Source organism: Heloderma suspectum, chromosome 6, assembly GCF_057233095.1.
Source record: "Heloderma suspectum isolate Gila_16-S chromosome 6, 16-S_ref, whole genome shotgun sequence".
Taxonomy (NCBI): domain Eukaryota; kingdom Metazoa; phylum Chordata; class Lepidosauria; order Squamata; family Helodermatidae; genus Heloderma; species Heloderma suspectum.
In genome coordinates, this window is record NC_139463.1 from 21,589,117 (window position 1) to 21,614,453 (window position 25,337).

Sequence of the window (25,337 nt, forward strand, 5' to 3'; positions counted from 1 at the left end):
TTTAAAAGCATTATTCATTCTGGTTCTGTTTTATATTTATAAATTACTTACTTACATAAGCATATATTTTGGAAATCTTATAACGTTCATATATCTCCTATGTTTGTGTGTATCACTGGTAGGCAAGCAGATTACATAGCACAGTTTAGCTCTATCCTTTTCCAAACTATAAAACATAAATGTGTGATAAGGAGGAACATCTGCATAGTCATTCGTCCACCAGTATTTTTCATATTCGAAAGCCCAAAGATTTAAGACGACCATCCTAGCCCCTATAGCCACAGTAGGCACCAGGTACAGTTTGCAGCCACTAAACACATAAAAAAGCATCCATCACAAAGAAGCAGGTATGAAAGGCAATGATCAACATACTTGGAAAGAATCCAATTCCCTGAAATCTGTCACCTGGCTCAGAAGATGGAATCCAATCTCTGAAGGTGTCTCAGGATTAATTTTTGCCACCTCCTTCCCTTAATGGATGCACTGGGTCTGCTCAACTCTCCCAATCTAATGCCTCGGAGCAAAAATAAAACTTGCCTCTTTGCTTTCTCAGCAAGCATTTCAACACTCCAGTACCAAGAGGCTTAGAAAACATAAAAAGAAATTTCCCTGCCTACATTCAGTGTTTACTCTCAAACACACCTGTGGTAACGTGGTTTGACATCTTAAGCCCAAACCACACATTACACATAAATTCATGCAGTAGGAGACCAGAGTTTTGTTTAGATAAGGCAACAAAATGCTTTGGATTAGTGATAGGCAAAGCTCCCCCACAACTCAAGCCCAGATTGGTTTAGAATTAGACAGGCTACTTTAAAAAAAAACAGACCGAGTTGCCCAAATTTGGATCCATTCCACCCTAAACCCATCCTCAATGAAGGCACCCATCTTCATGGTCATCCACTGGTCCCTCCAAACTCGTTACCCCTTAACAAGTTGCTCGGAGAGCAAGGTGGGAGATGGAAAGAGGGACACCTCTCCCATGACATCCCCTTCCAGGCACCTGGCATTTAAAATCCCAGCCAGAGAAGAATTCAGCTGTCAGAATGTGAGCATTATGAACCTCAGAAAGCCATAGTTACAAGCCCAGAAATACAAGAGGTAGCAGGAAGCAGGCATAAGAACGTAAGAACAGCCATGTTGGATCAGACCAAGGTTCATATAGAACAGTGTGCTGTTCACACAGTGGCCAACCAGCTGCCAGTGGGAAACTGACAAGTAGGACATAATTGCAACAGCACCCTCCCACTCATGTTCCCCAGCATACTGCCTCTGATACTGGAGGTAGCATACAGCCATCAAGCACTTAACCCTTTCCCTGTCTACCATTTCCCCTTTTCAAATCAGCCCCTCCTCGGACTTTTAATGCAGCAAAACATTTATTTTAAACCCCACAGGGGGTAGAGGGGGAAAAATAGCAGCTCGGAAGAGGTGTGATTTGGAGAACGGAAACAGTACGCACGAAAGGGTGAATATTTATTTTTATTAATTAATTAATTAAATTTATTACATGCCCCATAAAGTAAGTTTCTCTAGGTGTTTTACAATTTAAAATGTAATAATAATAATAATAATAATAATAATAATAATAATAATACAAATAACACTGCAATAAAATCTACAATATAAAAATAAGTGCAGTCCTCTCCCCACCTCTCTGCTCTGCACAGCCCCTACCAAAAGCAGCTTTTCTTCATCCAAAACAGGCCACAGAGCTCCATGTAAATGTGTAGTTTGGGCCTCAGTGTTTATGCACATGCATTTTAAGTGCACGAGCACGGAGTCAAGAGCTATGAGGGTTCCTGTCCAGCTGTGATCTTCCCTAAAAAGCCTCCTTTCCTTATTTCGAGACCAGAGGCTTCCCTGCAGCAGCAAGTCAATTGCCTTTGCAAATTGAAAACCACAACGTTGTATTCCCTCCCCTCCTTCCAGGCTGTTAATGAGCGACATCACTGACAAACAAAATGGAACTGTATACATCCCATCAGATTCACAAGCAATTAAGATTTAATCCTTCCCCAAATGAACTCTAGATATCTGGTCTATGCTTTAAGTCCTAACATTTAAGACGACAGCTCAGCTCAGCAGATATTTTCATTTTTAAATGTATATTCTGGTCTATCACATAGACACAGGACAGGTGATCTCTCCCCCTCCCTCCCTCTCTCTCAGCATTTAACACATTTCCCAGATACAGTCATATAGAACAACAATATGTTAAAAATTAACAACAATTAAATAGTATTTGGCTTGGGGGCATACTTTCAAACCTGTGAAAAGTGACTTCCGCACTGGGAAGTTATGAAGGTTCAGATACTCGGAAAAAACAAAACCTTGGAGCTTTATCTCCCATAATGACTGGCCAGTGCATAAGCCCAGTTTGCCAAGCTTCATAGTTTGTGTTTAGGGAAATCATTATTTCACATTGTCTAGAATCTAGACTCCAGATCGAGTTACTCTCAAATAATCCCTATGCACTTACATGCAAGATAAAACACACAAACCTCACATCACCTCGCAGGGTCAGCCCTAGTTTATACTTGGATGGGAGGCCGCCTGGGAATCAGGCTTCCTGCTCTGAGCAGGGGGTTCGACTTGATGGTCTTGTACGCCCCTTCCACCCTTATGATTCTATGAGTCTATGAGATATTTGTACTACCATTAATTTCCTGTAAGTAAGAAAATTAATCCAGGATGCCTAAACAAAGAATGTCTCAGGAGCATTTCAGATGAGTAAAGTTTAAGAAAGGAGAAGACTGGAACTCGGAGAAGACACTGATCATATGAGACAGTTCAATGGGACAAAGTATGTCTCTAGGTATGTGTGATTTCCAGAGGGGTAGCAGTGTTAGTCTGCTGCAGTAAAAACAACAACAGTCTTGTGGCACCTTAAATAACTAATTTATTCTCAATTCTGAAGCTCTGGCAGCATGGAAGGGCATCTTACCATGACCCCTATATAAAGGGACTTTGCTCAAATATTGCCCTACCCAAGAAGCACAAAGTAATTCTATTCCAATAGTGGTAATTATCTTACCGACACTTGCATATGAAACAAGGACGCTATCCAATTTTCTTCAATCCGAGTTATTTTTCCTTCCTGATCTGATTGTATTGTTTGCACTTTTGTAAAACATAAGCGTTAACACAAACAATCTAGTACATTGCTCACAAATAACTTGCTAAGGAATGCCTAGCTCAATCGTATCTGACCATGATCACCAACACCCACCCACCCACCAGTGTAAATATAACAAGCAGGAAGTAAGATAGCCAATCATCACAGAGCGCAGATACACAAATACTACAAATACATTATACTGCAAGGATCATATAATATGATATAATATGATATATAATATGCTTTGCAATTTTTAATTCTTTAGTTTGTGCATAGGCTCAAAAGGCATTCAGGAAAGATAGACAGGCATTCTGGCCTACACCAACCAGTTAAAATTTTATCTGCCCACACAATAAAAATCATGAATATCTGTGGCTTGTGAGTTCGGAGTATTCTGTGTTACCTGTTACGAGTATTGTGAAGGTTTTATATCCTAGAGAACCCCACCCTTTTCTTTTACCAGTTTATAGATTTATTTATGCAATTCCACAATTAAAAAAGCATTTTAAACCTTCAAAACGATACTTTAAAAAGTCACACAATAAAAAGCTTAACATTTTCACAAAACAGTCAATTTACTTTAAAGCAGCAATGTTTCAAAAAGCCAAACATATTCCCATAAAACCTGTGCTGTCCCCATGCTTATGTGCCCTGTGTATAGACACTTTTCAGCCAGTTTAGCTCAAGCCTGTCTTTAAATCCAACAAACAGTGCTTTATTGAACAATTTCTTTTAATGGAACAAAAAGAAATAACAACTCACAGTCCACAGGAAATAAGGAGGTTGTCACAAATGAGGGTTAGGTACAGTGGGAAATTATTGGTGGATGCGGGATAAAAAGGGGTGAGGCCTGGTAAAAACAGCGTATTCTCTACCAGGTCTTCTCGGCCTCGTGCATCTTTGCTGGCTAGGCCAAAAGTAAAGAAAGACTCCCATCCAAAGGAAGGTCTCTACTAGTCCATCTCAGACTGCTAGGATCCAGCTGTAGCACGCCCAGCTAGCAGACCCTTGATCTCTCCACCCACCTTATAAACATATACATTTCATATACTTTAATACGATACAGAGCTAGGGGCGGAACAAAACCCAAACCATTTACAGTGGGTCTTGTTATCCCAATGTCTTATTTCCTTCATCATTCTTTCTCTTGGGACTGTGGGTGATCAAAGGTCTAGCTCTATTGGGATCCCACCAGAAATGGCAGTAACGCTCAGGGTTTTTTTTTTCTGAGCCTTATCAAACCATCATCAATGAACAAGAAATGCCCATCATCCAAGCCTACCTTGCTGCTGCACGCTGGGTAATCCACAGGGGATGGAGTATTGTCTTTCCTAAGATCAGTGGTACAATTAGAGCTGGATCTCAGAGCTGACATCCAGGAACCCCCAGCCTAGGGCAGCCCAAATAGGCTCAGTGTCAGCATGTCAGCTGGCAGGATATGTTGGGACCCCCACCAGGGCTGATGCTGGCTGATGCAGCTTCCTTTTATCCTTATTTTTTTAAAATATAGTCAGGGCATTGGCAGCCAGGCACACGGTTACAGGTACTCATTTTATTATTTTTACTTTAAATATATATTATTTGCACCCAATCTGGTGCACTCCAGATGTGCTGTGACTCCAACTCCCATCACCCCATCAGCTTGACCACTGGGAATTGTGGTCCAACACATCTGGAAGGCACCAGGTTGGCGAAGGTTGTTTAAGAGTACAATCCTCCAACCTTGGAGGCCAGCCGGCATGGTTCTTTCTGCACCGGCTACCAAGGCTCAGGGGAGAGGGGTGGATCTCCGACTCCCCCTTCCGAGGTCGGAGCACTGCCTCCGACCTCGGAAAGGGGGATCCAAACAACCCTATAGTCCCTGGGATGCTCGCCCAGGGACCAACGGATTGCTTTTTCCATACGTTGCAACCACCTTGGCAACAATTTGATTGAAAGGCAGTGTTTGTGACACACACACACACACAGAGAGAGAGAGAGAGAGAGAGAGAGAGGAAGGATATGCAATTATCGGTATTCCTCAATATTCCCCTGCAAGACTAATTGCTATATATCCTTAGAATATGGTCTCTGAACTTTACTTCTGCCTTTATTAGTCAATTTTACTTTCAAAACATCTCCTCGTTTTTGAAACAAACCATTAAACAACACCTTACCAGATGCATGATTTATAATAAAGACCTCCCCCTCTGTCAGGGTTTTTAACATCTGCCTTAAACTGGAGCCTGCCTTATGTGCACAACAGGAACCCCACCTTTCCTAGAAAAGGGGAATGAATTAGAGGTGCCACAAACAAACACAGTGCTCACCCCTGTCACTTGCAGAAATCAGCTACCATGAGTTCCAGTCTCTCTTATATGCCAGAGGCACCATCCTTCTGGCACAGAGGCATGAACCAAGAGAAAATCACAAAATCTCTACATCGCTAGCATAAACTCTCTGCCCTGGATGTGCCACTCACTCACCACCACAGAGTCTCAATTTTCAGCAGAAAGGCTGGAAATGAGACATTTTCAGGTGCTCCACTCCAGGTCAGCAACTGGTTGTTTTTGCCTGGAGGTAAGTCTGCTGTCCTCTGTAAGGGAGCTCTGGCCTCCCTGTATGACAGAAACCCCCAAAAGGACAGTTTGGCCGTGGCACCTCCAAAATTCTCCTGCCGAACCAAATTCTCCTGCCAAAGGCAGAGTGGCAGACTAAAGAACAGCATGCCTCAAGTTATTCTCAATAGCTCACTTAAATATCCATTACATATAACTTCTTCAGGCATGTTTAGAGGAAGATTATGGATTCCAAGTCTGACACAGATTTCTGCTTGAAACACATATGGCACTTAGTGTGTGTGTGTGTGTGTTCGGGGTGGAATTATTTAGAATTCCATTTGGCGTTCTTTGCTGCTGCTGGGATAGCTATTCAGAGGGACAGGAATTTGCCCCACAGCCTGGAACAAGGCAGGGCAATGCTGGCCCAAGACATTTTGCTTCCTTAAGCGAAGCAAAAATGGTTCCTCAATGGGCCAACACTTTAAAAAAAATCTTGCTGCACTATTCAGACTGTAATTCCTCCATCCACCCACCCCCACCCACTGCAGTACCACCTAAAAGAAGTTGCTTCACTCTCCAGTTGTACTGGAAACATGAGACATTTTCCCATTACAAAAAAAAGTGGGGGCATTCCTCTGAAATTACTATGTGGGTCTTATGATCTCACTTGCCGTTCCTTTAGCATTTAAGCAGGATGACCCTTTGCTCCCTTTCACATAAGAGAACGGAGCAGATGACTCATAGGGGCAAACACATCAGCAGTTGTTTCACCTGCACCTTGTCCTCTAATAAAAGGAGCTGTCACAACACCCTATGTGTTTAATTTCTCCATCTGCAATCTTTCTTTTGCTTTGCCGACTTCCTGATGAAAGGAGAAAAGCAAACAAATTATTCACCTCAGTGGCAAGAAGTGCACAGAAGAACCTCTTGAAGAATCCGGAAGATAGGTACTGGTGTCTGACTTAAACGCCAAGTTTCAGGGGCTGAGAAGCTTTCTTTTACCATTTTTATCCCGTTCTGTCCTTGCAGCCTCTCCGGGGGCTTGTGCTTCCTGAAAAGACCCATACGGGACTAAACCAGGACTTTCTCCCTTGGGGCTTTCCAGTACTGCTGCCTGCCAAGGACCTGAAGGCTGAGGAAGGAACTCCTCACTGTTGAGAAATTACGCAATCATAGTAGACAGTAGCTGGCTAAATGGACTGTAAGTCCAGTAGGGGAGTGCGGCAGAAAAGTTTGTTTGCGAAGATATAATTCATCTTGGCATAACCACAACAGGGTAACAATGTGTGAATCTTGATTGCATAAACCTGTGGCCCTTCAGATGTTATTGGATTCCAATCTCCATCAACTCCTCTATGGGAGGGCTACAGGTTCCTGGTGCAAACACATACTTAAATTCAGGTGTGTGCTCTTCAAGGTTCTCGAAGGTGTTGCCTGGGAGCAATCTGAATGTATCAAGCATTCTGACAGGACAGGTGAATGATTTGCCATAGCTGAGATCATGCTGTACCTCTGTAGCTGGCTTCCTCTGCTGAGCATAGTGGTGTCCAAAGTGAATGGCCCCAGAATGCTCATGGGAAGCTTTCTCACATTTCTATACCGCCCAATAGCTCTCTGGGCGGTTCACAAAAATTAAAACCACTACTACAACATAAAAACAATATAAAATGTAAAAGCATTAAAACTACAGTATACAAAGCACAACCACCATAAAACTAGCAGCAATACAGGACAGGAAGGCCTGGCGTGCTATGGTCCATGGGGTCACGAAGAGTCGGACACGACTGAACAACAACAACAACAACAAATTAAAAACAGCAGAGCTAAAAGACTAGAAGGCTAAAATGTTAAAATTCCGGAGGGGGGGGAGTCTTCACCTGGTGCCGGAAAGAGTATAACGTAGATGCCAGGTGAACCTCACTAGGGAGCTCATTCCACAACCAGGGTGCCACAGCAGAAAAGCCCTCTTCCTGGTAGCCACACATTGAGGCCCAGCATATCTATCCTATGTTAGGGCCAGTTAGTTGCTCTGACAGAGATAGAGAGAGAACAAGGTCTTATTCCATCCCTTTTAAAGGAATGCAGCCACTGTTCTAGGATCATGTTGCGGTTGCAGAAGCAAAAGTCACCTCTCATGCCCTTGCACCTTCAAATTTGAAAAAGACCCTTGTCTGAAACACTGGAGAGCCAGCGCCAGACAGTGTAGACTAGCGCTGCGCTGAATTTTTTGATCTACTTATTTTCAATTTGGTTGGGGAGTGGGGCAAAAAGAAACCACACCCTAAAATTGTGAGAAGGGGTGAGAATTTTGGAGAAATTTCTCAGGGTGCATGGCTTTAGTGTTTCCCTTCTGTAAGGGGTTCACATATGCTCTTTATTTTACCATTTTTAGGCCCTTTTTGGTTTGGTTTTGTAGCTGTTGAAAGTCCTTTTAACAACAACAACAGCAGCAGCAGCAGCAGCAACAACAACAACAGTAGCAGCATCTCCTTTCTCAGCTTTCAGGCACCCAGCAGGCAGTAGGGAAGCCCCAAGGGAGGAAGTCCTGGTTAAGTCCTTCAGGGCGGGCGGGGGGGGGGGGGTGTTCAGAAAGCTCAAGCACCACAGAAGCTGCAAGGACAGAACAGGATAAAAATGGTAAAATAAAGCATACACACCACTCAGCCACCTCTTTACTGTAAGGCAAGGAGCCCTGAACCCTGAGATATTTCTCCAGAATTCTGATATCTGTGAGAGAGGCAGAAAAATGACTGCCTCTTTCGAAGGGAAATGAAGAGGTTGCAAAAGGGCAAGTGGGGTTTCAGCACAGCACTAATGTAGACCCACCTCCCTCAACCTGGAACCTCCACTGCAATTCCCATAATTCGCAGTCCAACACATTTGGAGGGCACCATATTGGGGAAGGCTGGTGTAGACGTCAGTTAGATGGGCCAACAGACTGGCTCAGTGTAAGTCAACTTCCCTGCGTTCCTAACCAATAGGCTGTGGCGCTATGCTGGGAATTGGCGGGATATACAACTGTTCCTGCAACTTTGAGTGGCTCACTGCAAGGAATAGCAGAACACAAACCAAGAGACTCCAGGTTCTAATCCCAATCACTCCTGACACCAATCAGAATGTGATTTTTCTAACATGAAAGATGGGATGATCAATAGGCCTGGGTTCTGAACTTGGCTTCCCAGGAAGCATGCCATTTTCTTCATCCAAGATAGCTCCTTTAGAGTTCTGACTGAAACTCAGAGCGGATTCACTGCCCCACTGAAATAGGAGCCACCAGCCTCCACTGGTCCTCTCTTCTCAGCATGCACTTGGAATCACAGACAAACGGTGAAAGATGAGGCGATGCCCTCTAATTCTTAAGCAAATTGGTTGCAATGTTGTGGGGGGGGGCTCATTGATAAAAGCCTCACTGATGTTTCAGTGCATAAATATACTTGTCTTATAAACCTTAATGTTAAAATACCACCACTGTAAGATTTTATCATCTCTCCCACCATCTCCCTCTCCAAGCCTTAAACACAGTGTAAAAGAATTTTATGCACTAAAATATGTAATTATTCCCATATCTTTGAGACAGACTTCCTAAGCTCTGGAAAGTGATGAATATATAAACAGCAAGTGTCATCTGGATGCAATCAAAAAGCTCCTAAACTAAAAAAGCTGAAACTACCAGGAGTGATTCAAAAGTCTGTGGCATCCAGGAGATGAAAGTAGCAGTTAAATTTAAGAAGAGCTGCTCATGGATCTCTGTCTCAAATTATAAGGTCTCCTTTACATGCAATTCCTTAGTGATACCTCCTCTGTGACACCAGAGCAGCTGAGCCAATGACAGACGAAGGGCCAATGACACTATAATATCAAATAAAATCACCCAGTGGGCAAAGAGCTAAGGGGTTAGGAAGTTTGCAAGTGAAGAAAAGTGAGGAGGGGAATAATGTGACCTTTGGGAGAGGGTCTACTTGCTGCCAGATGACACTTGCAACCCATAGGTTACAAATATGCATAAATAAAAAGACTTTAAAAAATTTAAATAACTCACTTTTCCTTTTCATGGTCACCAAACCAACACTTTACCTGTGCCATTTTATTAGCACTTCTCCCCTGTTGAAGTTAAAGAGAGACTAAGGGGAATAACTATATCAGGGATTTATTTTATAATTCCTTTCTTCCTTAAAACTGGTTTTAGTAATTACTTTCTTTCTTAAAACTTTCATACTTATTTCTCCACTGACTTGCATCAGAAATCGAAATAGATGGAGTTGAGGAAAATCCTATCCCCCACAAAGGACCTTGGGGTAAAAGGGTCCTTGCGGGGGGAGGGTTCCCCCACATCAGCTGATTTGGGGGCTGCAGCCTTTCCCTTTCCCCCTCCAATGCATTTCGACGGAGACCCCATCTCCAATGAAATCATTTGTTGTTGTAGTTTATTCGGTCAGTCGCTTCCGACTCTTCGTGACTTCATGGACCAGCCCACGCCAGAGCTTCCTGTCGGCCGTCGCCACCCCGAGCTCCCCCAAGCTTGAGTCCGTCACCTCCAGAATATCATCCATCCATCTTGCCCTTGGTCAGCCCCTCTTCCTTTTGCCTCCCACTTTCCCTAGCATCAGCATCTTCTCCAGGGTATCCTGTCTTCTCATGATGTGGCCAAAGTACTTCAGTTTGCCTTTCCTCAAGTGAGCAGTCTGGCTTTATTTCCTGGAATATGGACTGGTTTGATCTTCTTGCAGTCCAAGGCACTCTCAGAATTTTCCTGCAGCACCACAGTTCAAAAGCATCATTCTTCCTTCGCTCAGCCTTCCTTATGGTCCAGCTCTCGCAGCCATAGGTTACTACGGGGAATACCATTGCTTGAACTATGCGGACCTTTGTTGTCAGTGTGATGTCTCTGCTCTTCACTATTTTATCAAGATTTGTCATTGCTGTCCTCCCAAGAAGTAAACGTCTTCTGATTTCCTGGCTGCAGTCAGCATCTGCAGTAATCTTTGCGCCTAGAAAGACAAAGTCTGTCACTGCCTCCACGTTTTCTCCCTCTATTTGCCAGTTCTCAATCAAGCTGGTTGCCATAATCTTGGTTTTTTTGAGGTTTAACTGCAACCCAGCTTTTGCACTTTCTTCTTTCACCTTCGTCATGAGGTTCCTCAGCTCCTCCTCGCTTTCAGCCATCAAAGTGGTATCATCTGCATATCGGAGATTGTTAATGTTTCATCCAGCGATTTTAACGCCTGCCTTGGCTTCATCAAGCCCAGCGTGTCAGGTTGAATAGGTAGGGTGAGATACAACCCTGCCGTACTCCTTTCCCAATCTTAAACCAGTCCGTTTTTCCATGGTCTGTTCTCACCATTGCTACTTGGTCATTATACAGATTCCTCAGGAGGCAGACAAGATGACTTGGTATCCCCATCCCACCAAGAACTTGCCACAATTTCTTATGATCCACACAGTCAAAGGCTTTAGAATAGTCAATAAAACAGAAATAGATGTTTTTCTGAAACTCCCTGGCTTTCTCCATTATCCAGCGAATATTGGCAATTTGGTCTCTAGTTCCTCTGCCTTTTCAAAAGCCAGCTTGTACATCTGGCAATTCTTGTTCCATGAATTGCTGGAGTCTACCTTGCAAGATCTTGAGCATTACCTTACTGGCATGTGAAATAAGTGCCACTGTTCGATAGTTTGAATATTCTTTGGTGCTTCCCTTTTTTGGTATGGAGATATAAGTTGATTTTTTCCAATCTGTTGGCCATTCTTGTGTTTTCCAAATTTGCTGGCATATGGCATGCATTACCTTGACAGCATCATCTTGCAAGATTTTAAACAGTTCAGCTGGGATACCGTCATCTCCTGCTGCCTTGTTATTAGCAATGCTTCTAAAGGCCCATTCAAACTCACTCTTCAGGATGTCTGGCTCTAGCTCACTGACCACACCGTCAAATCTATCCGCGATATTATGATCCTTCCTATACAGATCTTCCGTATATTCTTGCCACCTTTTCTTGATCTCTTCTGCTTCTGTTAGGTCCTTGCCATCTTTGTTTTTGATCATACCCATTTTTGCCTGGAATTTACCTCCGATGTTTCTAATTTTCTGGAAGAGGTCTCTTGTCCTTCCTATTCTATTATCTTCTTCCGCTTCCGCGCATTGCTTGTTTAAAAATAATTCCTTCTCTCTTCTGGCTAACCTCTGGAATTTTGCATTGAATTGGGCATATCTTATAGGCCCCTTCCAACCCTACTATTCTATGATTCTATGAATACCAAACAAAGATGGCATGGTCCAACAGACAGAGGGATGCACTGGGAAACCCTGCCCCCCCCCGCCCTTTATTGCACCATTTTCCACTTCCCTATGAAAGCTAGGAGGTTGAAGATGCTCCGTTAGCTTGTATAGGGCAGCAGGGGGCAGAGACTCTACAGGGGTTAAGCTGGCAAATTGTCTGCAGTTCAAATTTCAATCCAAGTGGAGACCAAAAAAATCCCTTGAAGACTTTTGAAGTGGGCTTTAATGAGCACCTGAAATTCTTCTCCAAGCTTGACTTGGAATGAGTACACCAGCATCTCCATTTGCAAAGCTTTCCTTTGAGATGGCAGTGTATAGCTCCACACCAGAGACCTCTTTAAGAATTAGGAGATTTCAGCAGAGTTTTGTAGCCATCAGGTCTGCACCAGGATTCAGAGACTCAGTTGAGCATTGCTTCTGCTTGGAGTACCTTGGCGTGCTCTCAGATCTTGCCTCTTAACCAGCTACCAGTATCTTGCTACCTGACCCCTTGGCATTTGCTTTCAGCTTTGCCAGACATACTCCATACAGGCTTCATTCAGAAGCACCCCATGGTCCTGCCATCCAGCTGGAATACTACTAGCAATTCTTATGTTGTTAAACCATCTCAAGCTGGGAACTTCTGTCTGCGGTGGAAGGAAGTGACTTCTGCACCATTCGCAACAAGTTGCCACGAATTGAAAAGAAACCTGCGTGGACATGGTGGTCATTTCGAACTGCCCCTGGGAGTTTGTTCCCCCCCCCTAAAAGCTTTTTATGACCTCTGTTTCCCATGCGCTCCAGCCTTTCCACACAAAAGCAGATGTGGGGTGAGAAGCTGGCTTGATTGCCGATTTCCTCAGCATCTGCTCAGTCTCTGATATCTTGCAAACTGGAAGAGTCCACATCACCATCTCTTGTCTGCTTTATGTTAAAGCGTAAGCCTTTGGGAACTGAAGTAATTATGGGCAAACCAACTATCGGAACTAGAAGGCGACTGAACTTAAGCGGGGTATGGAACAGGCTCAAAACCTTCCCAGATGTCATGTCAATTAACGTAGCTCAGAATATGATGCCTGATTTAAGTTGGGGAGGATATAACTGTGAAAGACTTCCAGATTGCTCAGTCCATTTCATTTACAGAATCTAACATAGTGGGGCTGTTCACACAACACACTAACTCACATTCAGTTAGCATGTTGTCTGAACCCAGGACATTTTCTGCAGAGTGGCTTGTTAGCCACCCTGAACAACCCAACAACAAACCATGGCTTCTCAAGGTGGCTTGTTCAAGAAATATAAGCCACTTTGCATGGTTAAGAAGCCACCCTGCAGAAAATGTCCTGGGTTTAAGACAACACATTAACACATGGTTAAAAAAAAGCCCACGGTTTAGCCACAACCCACACTCAACCACTGGGGCTAGGTTAAGACATAACACTAAGCCATGGTGGGTAAGCAGCCTGAACTGCCCATGATGGGCTCTTGTGTCATAGGAGGGGGGTGCTTTTCCCACCAATGATGGGTTAATTCCTCCGATTAAGTCACACTCAGAACCCACGCTCTGCGGTAAGGGTTATTTCACTTATGGTGGATTAATGTGTCAACTGTCATGCCAGCATGGGTTACAGAGATCACCTATGGAGCTGCTCAGCAAGAGCAGCCAAAAAAGCTGCCACCGCTCTGCTCCTCTCAAGCAATCTCTACTCCTGCCACAAAGGAAGCTGGGACACCTACAGTACCTGGCTGGGTGGGAGGACTACAGGAGGAGGAAGGGGTGAAATAAACTAGTCTGCGTAGCTTGGTTGCCTGATTGACTGATGGGAGCACAGTAAGTTGTTTGCATAACCACCTACCCAGCATAGCTTGCCACCCACCATAGGTTAGCGTGACCCTGAGTATAGGTTAGCATGTTGTGAGAACCCAGTCACCATTTCACTACCAACGCCATAAAAATATAGAACTATTATGCTTGTTGTTTCAAAGAATACTTAACATTAGGTCTGATTTTCACTTTATTTGTTTTTTTACATGAATGGCTACCAAATATGTGGTCTAGGGGCCTTTGGGGTTTCCACTGTAGAAGGAAGAGTGGGGGGCAAAAATCAAGAGGTCACTGATCGCTTGGGGTTATCAAGGAATAGAAAATGCCTTAAGAACAGTTTTGCCTTGAAGAAGAGCGTATGCTTGAAAGATGTTGGTGGTTGGGTTGCTCCTGGCATGTTCCTGTGGACAAATACGCTTTTCAGCACATTTTTCACCTCTTCTTCCTTTTTTTGTCCCCAGCATAGCCCATGGCATCCCACTACACAAATGTCCAAGGCACCTAAGAAGGCCTTAATAGAATAAAGGGTATAACCGACCCAAAGGCTGGCACCTCGCCCCTCAATAGCAACCTCTCCCTCCTTCTCTTTAAATGAGCAGTCCCGGTATCAAAGCACATAAAGTATGGAATTAGGAACTGGCTGGCAACAGAAGCAGGTGGATAAAGGGATGATAGCAAAAGGTGAAGGATGGATTTTTTAAATATTTCCTTTTTTTTGTCCTGTTAGGGGAATTTGGAAGGCAAGCAAGTTTGGAACTGGGTCTGCTAAAAAAAAAAAGTCTAAATAAAGAATAAAACATGGCACAGATGGGTTCAAGGTACAATCCTACTACCGCTGTTGGTAAATGGAAGATCACATTTTACTGTACCATGCTGTTGTCCTACCATAGCAGTTGGATACCGGTTACCATTTACTATTTGAGCCATTCATATTGCAACAGAGACTTCACAAACAATAAATAGATGGATATTCAGGGATCGGGGCAGAAGAAGACATGGACCAAGTTTGCGCCCATAGAGGAGTCTACTACACACAAACATAGAAGCTATGCATTTGCAACTCAGGCGGGTTATGAACACAAAGAGCATCTCTACACCAGCCTAAAACCCTGTGTTTAAAATGTGGCTTTCTGCTTCCGTTTCAAATGCAGGATCACAACAGACTCCCTTGACAGGTGCTTCCTTTCCCCCCTCCCCTTTCCCCCTCCTTCTCCCCCTTATCTGAGTCTTCCATATGTTTCATGGATCTCACTCCTCTGATTGTGGCTTTTGCTTTTTCACAGAGGAAACTCAAGCGGGGTAATTTAACAGCTCATTATCTCTGATCTTTTTAACAGTGGAATAAAGGTCACTGAGTGCAGGAGACACCCGGGAGGTTAACGACCTCATCTAAAGGGCCCACAAACTTCCGTGCGTGAGCCATTTCAAGAGCAGGAGAAAAGCACCGTGTGAAGAAGCCCTAACTCTCTCTTAAGCAAAGAAGTGTGTGTTAGTTTTGCTGCAGTTAGGGCCCTTCCTGCTCACAGTTTCCACTTGGCTGACTTGCATGTTCCACCTTACTTGAGTGTTCCGTCAGCTATGCCGCTGGTTTGCCAAAGTGGTGATATAACTTTCCATGAGTCTTAAAGGAAGTGTGCACCTTGATTGACATATCTCAATGAATCCTGTTGTATCATTTCAAATAATAACATTTATGTAGACAAAAGCCATTCCCACTGAGGATGTTACGCAAATTCATAAGGCCGCTTCTTTCCATCTCAAATCATTATGTTTGGATGCAGCTGGCAATCATTCATTGTATAAAGGGTGAAATCCACCTACAAAATGGCAAAATCTCACACTACTTGGAAATGTGTTAGAGTACAAGAAGGTAAAACAGGAAGAAAAGACTATGGGAGCAGGGAGGTGTCTGGCTTTCCCGGCAAACTTGCCAGAAAGTGAATAGATTGGATAGATAGGCAGGTCTTACATGTTCCTTCTTCTTCTTCTTTTGGTCTTGTGAATAAGGTTAATTTGGTGTATAATGCGGTAAACATTGTAATTTGAATAGGGATGTTAGAGAATTCCGCCACGGATCCCAGGGAGGCCGAATTCCAGTGAAATTGGCCCCCCGGAATCCACGGCAGAACGGAGCAACCCGTCCCACCACCCGCGAAAGCCCTGCGAAACGGAGCCTACCTGGCTGCGGTGGCGGTGGCAATGGCAGCAGCTCCAGCTGCTGCAGCCGCCATTTGCATCCCTACGCCGGCCCGTGATAGGCTACGTATATATTTACGTAGCCTATCACGGCTGAAGTGGGAACGCAAATGGCATAGGGGACACCATTTGCGTCCGCAGCAGCTCGGCAGCAGCTGGAAGCCCCGCTGCGGGTTGGCCCGTCCGGCAGCTCCGCAGACTGGCCGCGGAGTGGAGCCGGCCGGGCAGGATTCCGGGAGGGAGGAACGGATCGCCTCCCCCCCGTTGAGGATTCTGGGGGGAGGAACGGATCGCCTCCCCACACCTGCGGACCCCAGCAGAGCCAGGTAAGCGGGGTTTCGTATACCCCTAAATTTGAATGGTAGTTCCTAGGAACTTGTAAAATACATTCCAGGAAATCTCCTTGTATTATTGCCAAACCTTCTCAGTCATTGTTTTTAATTTCTTTCTATTTAGAACGTCTATATCACACCTTACAAAAAACCTTTAAAGCCAACTTTAAAAACAACAACAGCAGGAGCCTATAAATTAAAGCAACATTTAGCAACAACAGCATTTATCAACATCAGGAGGAACTAGAATGCAACCTAAAAACCATTATAAGGTTGGGAAAAAAGAGTGTTTTAACCCAGTGCCTAAGAGATGTCACATTTGCTGCTAGGAGAGCTGATAAGGGGAGTGAGTTCCATAGCCAAGGGGTCACCACCACAAAGGCTGTCTCTCTGATGGACACCCACTACACTATTAGGTGGGGACGCTTGTAGTCAGGTATTGAATACTGACCTTAATAACTAGGCAGATTCATGTGGGAGAAAGTAGATAGGGAGACATTTTTTCTCCCTCTCTCATCATACTAGAACCCAGGGTGATCCTATGAAGCAGATTGTTGGGAGATTCAGGACAAATAAAAGGAAATACTTCTTCACACAGTGCATAAGTAAACGATAGACTTCATTTCCACAAGATGTAGTGAAGGCCACCAATTTGGATGGCTTTAAACAGGGACTGGACACATTCCTGGACCAGAAGGCTATCAGTAGCTACTAGTCCTGACGGCTATATGCTACCTCCAGTATCAGAGGCAGTATGCCTGTGTACACCGGTTGCTGGTGGAACATGGGCAGAAGGGTGCTGTTATACTCATGTCCTGCTTGTGGGTTTCCCATGTGCTGCTAGTTGGCCACCATGAGAACAGAATACTGGACTAGATGGACCCTTGAGTTGATCCAGCATGGCTTTTCATATATTCTTATCAGTAGGGTGTCCTATGCATCGAAGGTCCTCAAATGGAAGCCCAGTTACTACACTAGAATCTCCCTCCTAGCCTGGCTGAAGGCTTAGACCAGGAGCTCAGGTTGGACCTCTTCCCTGGGCCAAGTTGTTTTCACAGAGGAAATCACCCTTTTCACATCCTTTATCCAAGCTTGCTCTTTGACTGCACTCGAAGCTGACCACATGGTGCTTTCCAGAAAGCTGAACAAATGGCTAGATCACATGAGGCACATGTAGATCACTTTGTTCGCACAAAGCATTCCTTTTAAATGTGAGTGATATGGACACCATCCTGTTCTGCTAAATAGATCAAGGCAGGGTACTGACTCCAACATTAGAAAAATGTCAGAGCTGATATTTCAAAAAGTGAAAAAACATTTTGCTTGTTCAAATGTTAATGCAGTCTGGTGAGGTGTTGATCACACAGGCACAGGAAATACAAGAACTGAAGAAGACTTGTTAAGTACCTCTTTTGAAAGTAGCCCTAGAGAGGGGACGAGAGAGACCTGAGCTGGTCTCAGCTGGTTGAGGAAAATACATCATAGGACAAAATGGTAGGGTTCCATCCCCATGGGAAAACTGGCCATATGCAGAGACTGAACCTCAGGAGGAAGAATGACTAAAAAAAACCCAATCACATTAAGTAACTCTAGATTTAGAGGATAGTAACCAACAGGGTTTTGGAAACATGGGCACAACTGACGTATCATGGATCAAAGTCCCCAAACCCAAACAATCATTTATGTACAAATTGTTCAAACGTGTATACTATACACAAAGAACATGCAAACTCTGCATATAGTAATCGCCTGTGCACTCTAACTGGAATTCAGTAAACACCAACATGTTGATCAGCTTAATGAGCAGCACCTGTGGACATGGATAAATGTGTTAGCAAGCATGATTTGGCATATTTATTTTTTCCATTGCATCAGACTTGATAGTTAAAATTCAAAAACACCAGGTGATAACAATCCAGTCCCTCTACCTGCCCTTAAAGTACTAATCCATGCATACTTGGATTCTTCTGCATCTCAAAAATCTTACAATTTTGTATCAGTGGAGCAGGACATCCTACATGAGCAATCACAACCCCAGAAGCCCCATTTATCGACCATTTGATAATGGTCCATAAAACCAGGTCCCCCCCTGGTTTTGAAGCAAGCACTTTCATTTCAATTATTTCTTCAGCACCAGGGCCTGCGGATTCTGTTGGTTATTGCTTACCCAGCACTGGCTCACACAAAGGCTGGGTTCACACAACATGCTAATCCACATTCAGTGGTTGAGTGTGGATTGTTGTTGAACTGTGCGTGTGGTAGTGTGCTGTCTGAACCCAGGACATTTTCCGCAGGGTGGCTTGTTAACCACAAGCTTGTGGGTTATTTTTATTGAACAAGCCACCTTGATAACCCATGGTTTGTTGTTGGGTTATTCAGGGTGGTTAACAAGCCACACTGCTTGGTTAACAAGCCACCCTGTGGAAAATGTCCTGGGATCGAGAAACACGCTAACCCACGGTTCAACAACAACCCACACTCAACCACTGAGTGTGGGTTAGCATGTTGTGTATACCCAGCCATTGTATACCACCCTAGCTTTTGACCTGTTCTTTTACCACTGCCAAATGAGAAGTGAGTCCTGAGTTTAGGCAGCAATGGGTTATCTCCTACTAAACAGGCTGTTCTTCAGGTTGATCATTTTGGTTTGTTCGCACCCACTCTGGTAGCAAGGTTTTGGACCGCCATCCCCTTGTTTTTAATTTTTATTAATCTCACAGCAAAACATACAATGATGCACTCCTATCTCCCCACAGATGTGAGTTTGCACAAACTCATGCTGCCAGTTGTGAAATTGATTTGGCATACGTGCACCAAAATTGGTTCATGTGAGTGTGGGATGAACCAAGGAGAACAGTGAAAAGCAACATGAGGAAAGGCAAGATACTTTTTATGTGTACTGTGGTGGCCTATGGCTCCAAGCAATAAAGTTAACTTCACTTGAGAGGCAAGAGATGTCAGAAGGGCAGACCAACTAGACCCAAACTCAATCACCAAGAGGACCAAATTATGACATTAATTGGGGAGTTTGGTTATGCATTAACAGGATCACTTTCCCCTTTTCAAAGTGTAGAGACCTGAAACAGGAACAACGGCAGGGTTTAATGCCACACTGCAAGTTGGTGGTTGGCTAAATCAGAGCTGATACACACGGCTCTTGAATGGTTTTCCAGTTGCTTATTTTACACCTGCGATGCATGGTGTATTCGAATGCCATGCCACAAGCACAAACTGTGATCTAGCAAGCCACTTAATGGTTGCTTGTGATGACATGCTGAATCATAGTCTTTACCTGTAATGGAATGCTCAGGTGACCCCCTGCCATGGGAGCACCAGTCGAACCAGATACAAAGGAAGCAGCTGGCCAGCCTCCCAAGGATAATGCCAGCCAGCTATCTCCCATGGCAGATCCATATGGTAAACAAGCCCTTATTTATCCACACTTGCTGGGAATCTTTTGGCAAGTAATTGTCTCTCCATCTGACTTCCTTTGCATCTGAACTTTCTTGGAGAAAAGGAGGAATACCAGAGTAACAAAGGATAATAATGGTAACATGGTAGCTTAAACTATGTGGCATAAGAACATAGAACATAAGAAAAGTCATGCTGGATCAGACCAAGGGTCCATCTAGTCCAGCATTCTGTTCACACAGTGGCCAACCAGGTACCAAGCATGACACAAGTGCAACAGCACCCTCCTGCCCATGTTCCCCAGCAACTGCTGTGCAGAGGAGTACTGCCTCTGATACTGGACATATCACATAGCTATCAGGACTAGTAGCCATTGATAGCCTTCTCCTCCAGGAATTTATCTAACCCCCTTTTAAAACCATCCAAATTGTTGGCCATCACTACATGTTGTGGTAGCAAATCCCATAGTTTAACTATGCGCTGTGTGAAGAAGTCCTTCCTTTTATCTGTCCTGAATCTTCCACCAATCAGCTTCCTGGGACGAACTCTGGTTCTAGTATTATGAGAGAGGGAGAAAAAATGTCTCCCTATCCACTTTCTTCACACCATGCCTAATTGTGTACACCTCTATCATGTCTCCCCTTACCCACCTATTTTGCAAGCTAAACAATCCCAGCTGTTATAATCTTCCCTCATAGGGGAGTTGCTCTAAGCTAACATATAGCTTATCCCTGCTTAAGCACTACATTAGACCAGTACAGACTAAGGCAATGATTGTCCCAAGGTTACCTAGTGAGTTTCACTGCAAGGCAGAGCTTTAAATAAGTCTCCATTAAGCTCCCTCACAGGAGAGGGGCTCCAACCCCTTGATCATTTTAGTTGCCCTTTTCTGCACATTTTCCAGTTCTGCATTAGTTTTGTTTCTTTCCTTTTTAAAACATTACTGTTATTAGGCAGTGAAGAGACTGGGGCTGTGCCGAAATGGAGAGGGTGTGCCTTTCACAAAATAGTTCACCAAAACACACACACACACACACACACACACACCCCATTTTGGTGTTTTTGTGATGGCTGCTAACAGGAGCAAGGTAAATTTGCCTCACTCAATCCCCATGTGCAATACAATGCACCATCTCTCTGAGCAAGAAAGGAGATAGATCACACTCCATATCTCACATTGTGGATTACTTCCCTTAAAGTTGATTCTGCACCCAGTGCTTAGTTAAACTATGGAATTTGGATTAAACCGAATTAAACTGGATTCTGCACCCGGTGCAATGTTGAACATTTGTTACCACAAGATGCACTGAAGACCATCTTGCTAAACAACCCAGGAACATCTCTATTCCTGGGTAGTTCTCTGTGACATCCAAACAAGGAACTCTAGGTTGTTGAGGAAGAAACAACCCTGAGTTTTAACCCATGGTCTGTTCTTGGATGTCTCCTGCATATACCCTTAATTTTTATACTGATGCCTTGTAGAGGTGGAGTGGAGGTGGGGTGGGGGGGTTCTTTGCCATATATTCTTACGTTCTGATATTTTTTCTTTGTTGCTTTTAGTTTTGTAATTGTGTCTAGACTGGCTTTTTAAAAAAATATATATTTATATTTTATGCTTTACCTGTTTACCTGAGCCACCTTGGAAGATCTTTGCCTGGAAAGGTGGCATATATATATTGGGGGGAAATAGCTTTTTAATCTGTTTAACTGCAACAATTTTTATTATTTTTGTTTTCTATTCCCTGCTTTGGGTATCCCTTTTGAAGATGGAGAAGCAGTATAAAAATGCTAAAAACTTTTTAAAACCTCTTATTTTGGAAAGTGTTTATTTCTTTGAAAAGTGTCTATTTAATTCTTCTAAAACTAGATATTATTCACACCATTCACATCCTCTTTTCTTCTCTTTTTTTAAACCAAACTAAATATTGGGTTTAATTTTAATAAGCAGAGTAAGATTTTTTTTTAAATATAGCAATATAGGGAGGAAATGGCAGGGACCTAGGTGAGAGATATCCTCCCTGACGAAAACTACTTAGCTCATGATCCAAAGAAAATCCAGATTAGATGCTGTATTATCACAAAGGGCTATGGAAGATGTATCCAGGATTTCATTACAATCACAAATGAACGTCCAAGTATAAAAATGTGGCAACTGAAGTAATCAACTCATACCCCTGTGCCAAATTTCAGAATTGACAGTTGTGTCAATTATGAAGGGGAGGCAAAGGGAATTCCACATTTTATGCATCAAGGATTGCTTTGTGTTTTCCAGCATGTCTTGCAGCAATCTTTGTAAGTGTGCACGACAGATTTGTATCTTTAGACATTACAGGTGCCTAGGAATCCAAATGGACTGGAACTCTTCGACACAAGTTGTTAAATGGCACTGGTATACTCACCACCCTTTACATGTTTGCTGCAGGAAACATTACCCATAGTAGTGATGCTATGTCTGTCCTGGCAAGTGTGGTGATATTTCCATCTGAATGTAAAGTTGCTGAAACTGTTGCAGCTGAGATACCAGTCTTATACCTGTACGAATTTAAGCATGCAGGTATGTGCAAGCATCACAGCTGACTTTGTATTTGAAAACTGGGAGTGTGCAAGAAAAAAATTAATTGTGCATTTTCCATTCACTTTTGTTGTAAAAGACAAAACCTAATTCATTCTGTTTTCCATTTCCGTGAACTTATTCATCTTGGTTTTTCCCCACTGATTTCAAAGGTGGTTTGACCCCACCTAGTCTTCTGCTGCCTGTAACTTTCACATTTTCCATCCAAATGGCATGACATCTTCAAGCTTCCTATATCTTCCCATCCCCCTCCTGGCCAGCAAACACACCTGCCAAATGTCAAATAGATTAAAATGGGGAAACCTGTTGTTCATAGACCACATTTCATATCTGTCAGTTTCATTGCATTCTCTCTTCCTTCCCAGCCTCCCTGCAACCTTAGTCTGACCTGTACAGGCTGTTTTAATGAAAAATAAAATCAAACAAAGGAAAGAAACAAATTTTCATCCAGAACTCATTTGTTTCATTTCCATTTTGTTTTCCATTAGTTTTATAAACAAATGTTCACCCCTATTGCCAACTTTGCCTCCAAATGAAAATCAACCCCTCCTTTTTCTACCCTCCCACCAGCTCCTATGCTCTATACTCCATTAAACATGGAACATCTGAAAATGGGAAACCTTTCTCGTTTCCTCTCTAACTGAAGACCTTTTTTTGAGCAATTCGAAAAGCCTTGTAGCTCTAGTCACCATGTAAAGAGCACTCCACCCTTCCCACTTAAATTGAAGCTCATTGCCTACAGGATCTCAGATTCCAGATGCATAAAGGCCAGCTGTCACTCTTAATCATGAAGATTTACTGCTCCAGGGTGGACCTCGCAAAAAGAAGGTGGGTAAGATACCAGGCAGCAAGCTTTTCTGGAAATGCAGAAAGCATTTTGGCCTCCAGTTGCCAGAGGCATTCCATATTGTCCTTTAAAGCCATCTTGGAATTAGTAGTGATTAGTTAATGTTTTGCTAAGAGCTTCTCTTCACAAGAGCAAGATGTGAAAGTCAATGCTTCTTTAAAAAAAAAAAAAAACCACCTGGCAGTTTGTTAATTCTGGAATACCAATAATAAGAAACTCTGATCAAAGTACTTTACATACTTCACACTTCAGTAATTCTTACAAAAATCTTATAAAGGTAGGTCAGTATTATTATGCTCCATGTTGCAGATGGAGGGTTGCGGCTAAAAGATAATGGCCTGGTTCACATGATCACCGCAGCTGGACGTGGCTTATTTGTCAGCCATGCCAACAATCCACCCTCACTCCGTTCAGGTGCCACGATAACCCATGGCAACTGACTGCCATGGCTTGAACATTAAAAATGGCTGCCAGCATGTGCTGCAACACACTGTGGCCTCTGTGGCTTGAGGATTCAAATAACCCATGGTGAGTTGCAGCACAGCTGGTGGCCATTTTGAAGATTCAAGCCACGACCATCAGTTGCCATGCGTCATCCTGACATCCGAACCCAGAGAAGGCGGATCGCTGACATGGTTAATAAACCACCCACAACCCTAGAACAGCCATAGGGTTCTGGGAGGCTTGTCAACCATGCCAAAAACCCATCTGCCTGCTTCCATCAAAAGGATGAAGAGAAATATTCCTGCTGGTTGCCTCCCAGCTAGGGAACTCCCTTCACCTGGAGATTCAGCAAAACTCAAACCTGAGCACCTTCCAGAAGCAACATAAGTATTCCTTGGCCTGACTTTTTGACAGCCCGTATTAAGCTACACCATGGGTGAGTGAGGTCAGGAGGCCTGGGAGCCATCCCCTACCCTTTGGGCTGCAGTCTGCCAGGAAATTCAAAAATGAATTTTAAACAAAAATACAAATAACATGATGTCTAAAGCACCAAAAAAAAAGGTCAAATAACCCTTTCAGGTCTCTGTAGCAGCTATGGAGCCCTAAAAGGAGCAGATGTAGCTTGCTCTGGATGACATTTCATTGTTGTTGTAAAACACACACACACACACAAAAGAACACTGTTTGGGGGTGTGGGGGGCTGCATGTTGCCTTCATGTTGTCCACTGTAAGCTACAGGTAAAGCTTTCAGCCTATGTAAAGTAATTAAAAATTAAAATATTCAGATAACATCCAGCCAAAACGTTACATACATTTAAGACTCCACTGACCAACCTGCACTGACTCACTGAAGCAGAGGAATCAACACTGCACCCCACTCCCCAAAAACACTGCATGCATGTTTACGTAGAGATTTCATATTCACTTCCATATGGAGATTTCATATTCACTTCCATGTAGGCATTATGAGAGCCAGTGTGGTGTAGAAGACTAGAAGGTTGAACTGGGAGTCGGGAGTTCCGGGTTCTAGTCCCCACTCGGCCATGCTCACTAGGTGACTTTGGGCCAGTCACAGACTCTCAGCCCAACCTACCTCACGGGGTTGTTGTTGTGAAGATAAAATGGAGAGGAGGAGGATAATGTACACCACCTTGGGTTCCTTAAGGAGGAGAAAAGGCGGGATATAAATGTAATAAATAAATGTAATCAATAAATAAAGTAACATGAAGTACATGAAGAACATGAAGCTTTTGGCAAGCCACTAGTACTCAGCCACCGTTCTCCAGTCCCTAAATCAGGTATGATTGTGGCTTGCCTTCCAATGCTTCAGAGACATCTGATCTGGCCACGGTCACACATGCCTTAACTACATCCCGTTTGGGCTACTGTAACACACCCTGTGTGGGGTTACCTTCGAAAACTGTTCAGAAACTTCAACTGGTCCAGGATGCTGCGGCCAGGCTGTTGAGCAGGAACCATGTCACTCCCCTGTTAGACCAGCTTCACTGGCTACCAGTCTGTTTCCAGGCAGAATGCTGGTTATGACCTATACATCCCTATAGGACTTAGGACCAGGCCACCTGAAAGACCGCCTTCTCTCATACGAGCCTTCCCAGGCCTTAAGATCTTTGGGAGAGGCCCTTCTTTCAGGACCGCCACCTTCATAGGTGTGTTTGGTTTCGCAATGCGGAAGGGGGCCTTCTCGGGGCTGCTCCTGGCTGAGAAACTTCCCTGCCAAGGGAGGGAGGCTCGCTCCCTCTCTGGTGTCCTTCCGCCTGCTGGCAAAGACCTTTTTA

At 43.7% G+C, this 25,337-nt stretch overlaps 1 protein-coding gene across 30 annotated transcripts in view; it reads right to left on the bottom strand.

Annotated features, from left to right (window-relative positions):
• Positions 1 to 25,337, bottom strand: part of ST3GAL4 (ST3 beta-galactoside alpha-2,3-sialyltransferase 4) — a 181,596-nt gene that overhangs the window by 34,389 nt on the left and 121,870 nt on the right. For 2 of the 30 annotated variants that reach the window (XM_084803738.1, XM_084803732.1), the window contains exon 1: positions 538 to 570. The exons of 23 other annotated variants lie outside the window; for them this stretch is intronic. The gene's annotated coding sequence lies outside the window, so the exon portion shown is untranslated. Of the gene's footprint in view, positions 1 to 55; positions 346 to 372; positions 571 to 25,337 lie in introns of those variants that run through there. 5 more of the 30 variants (XM_084803736.1, XM_084803731.1, XM_084803737.1 and 2 more) reach the window with 3 other exon arrangements.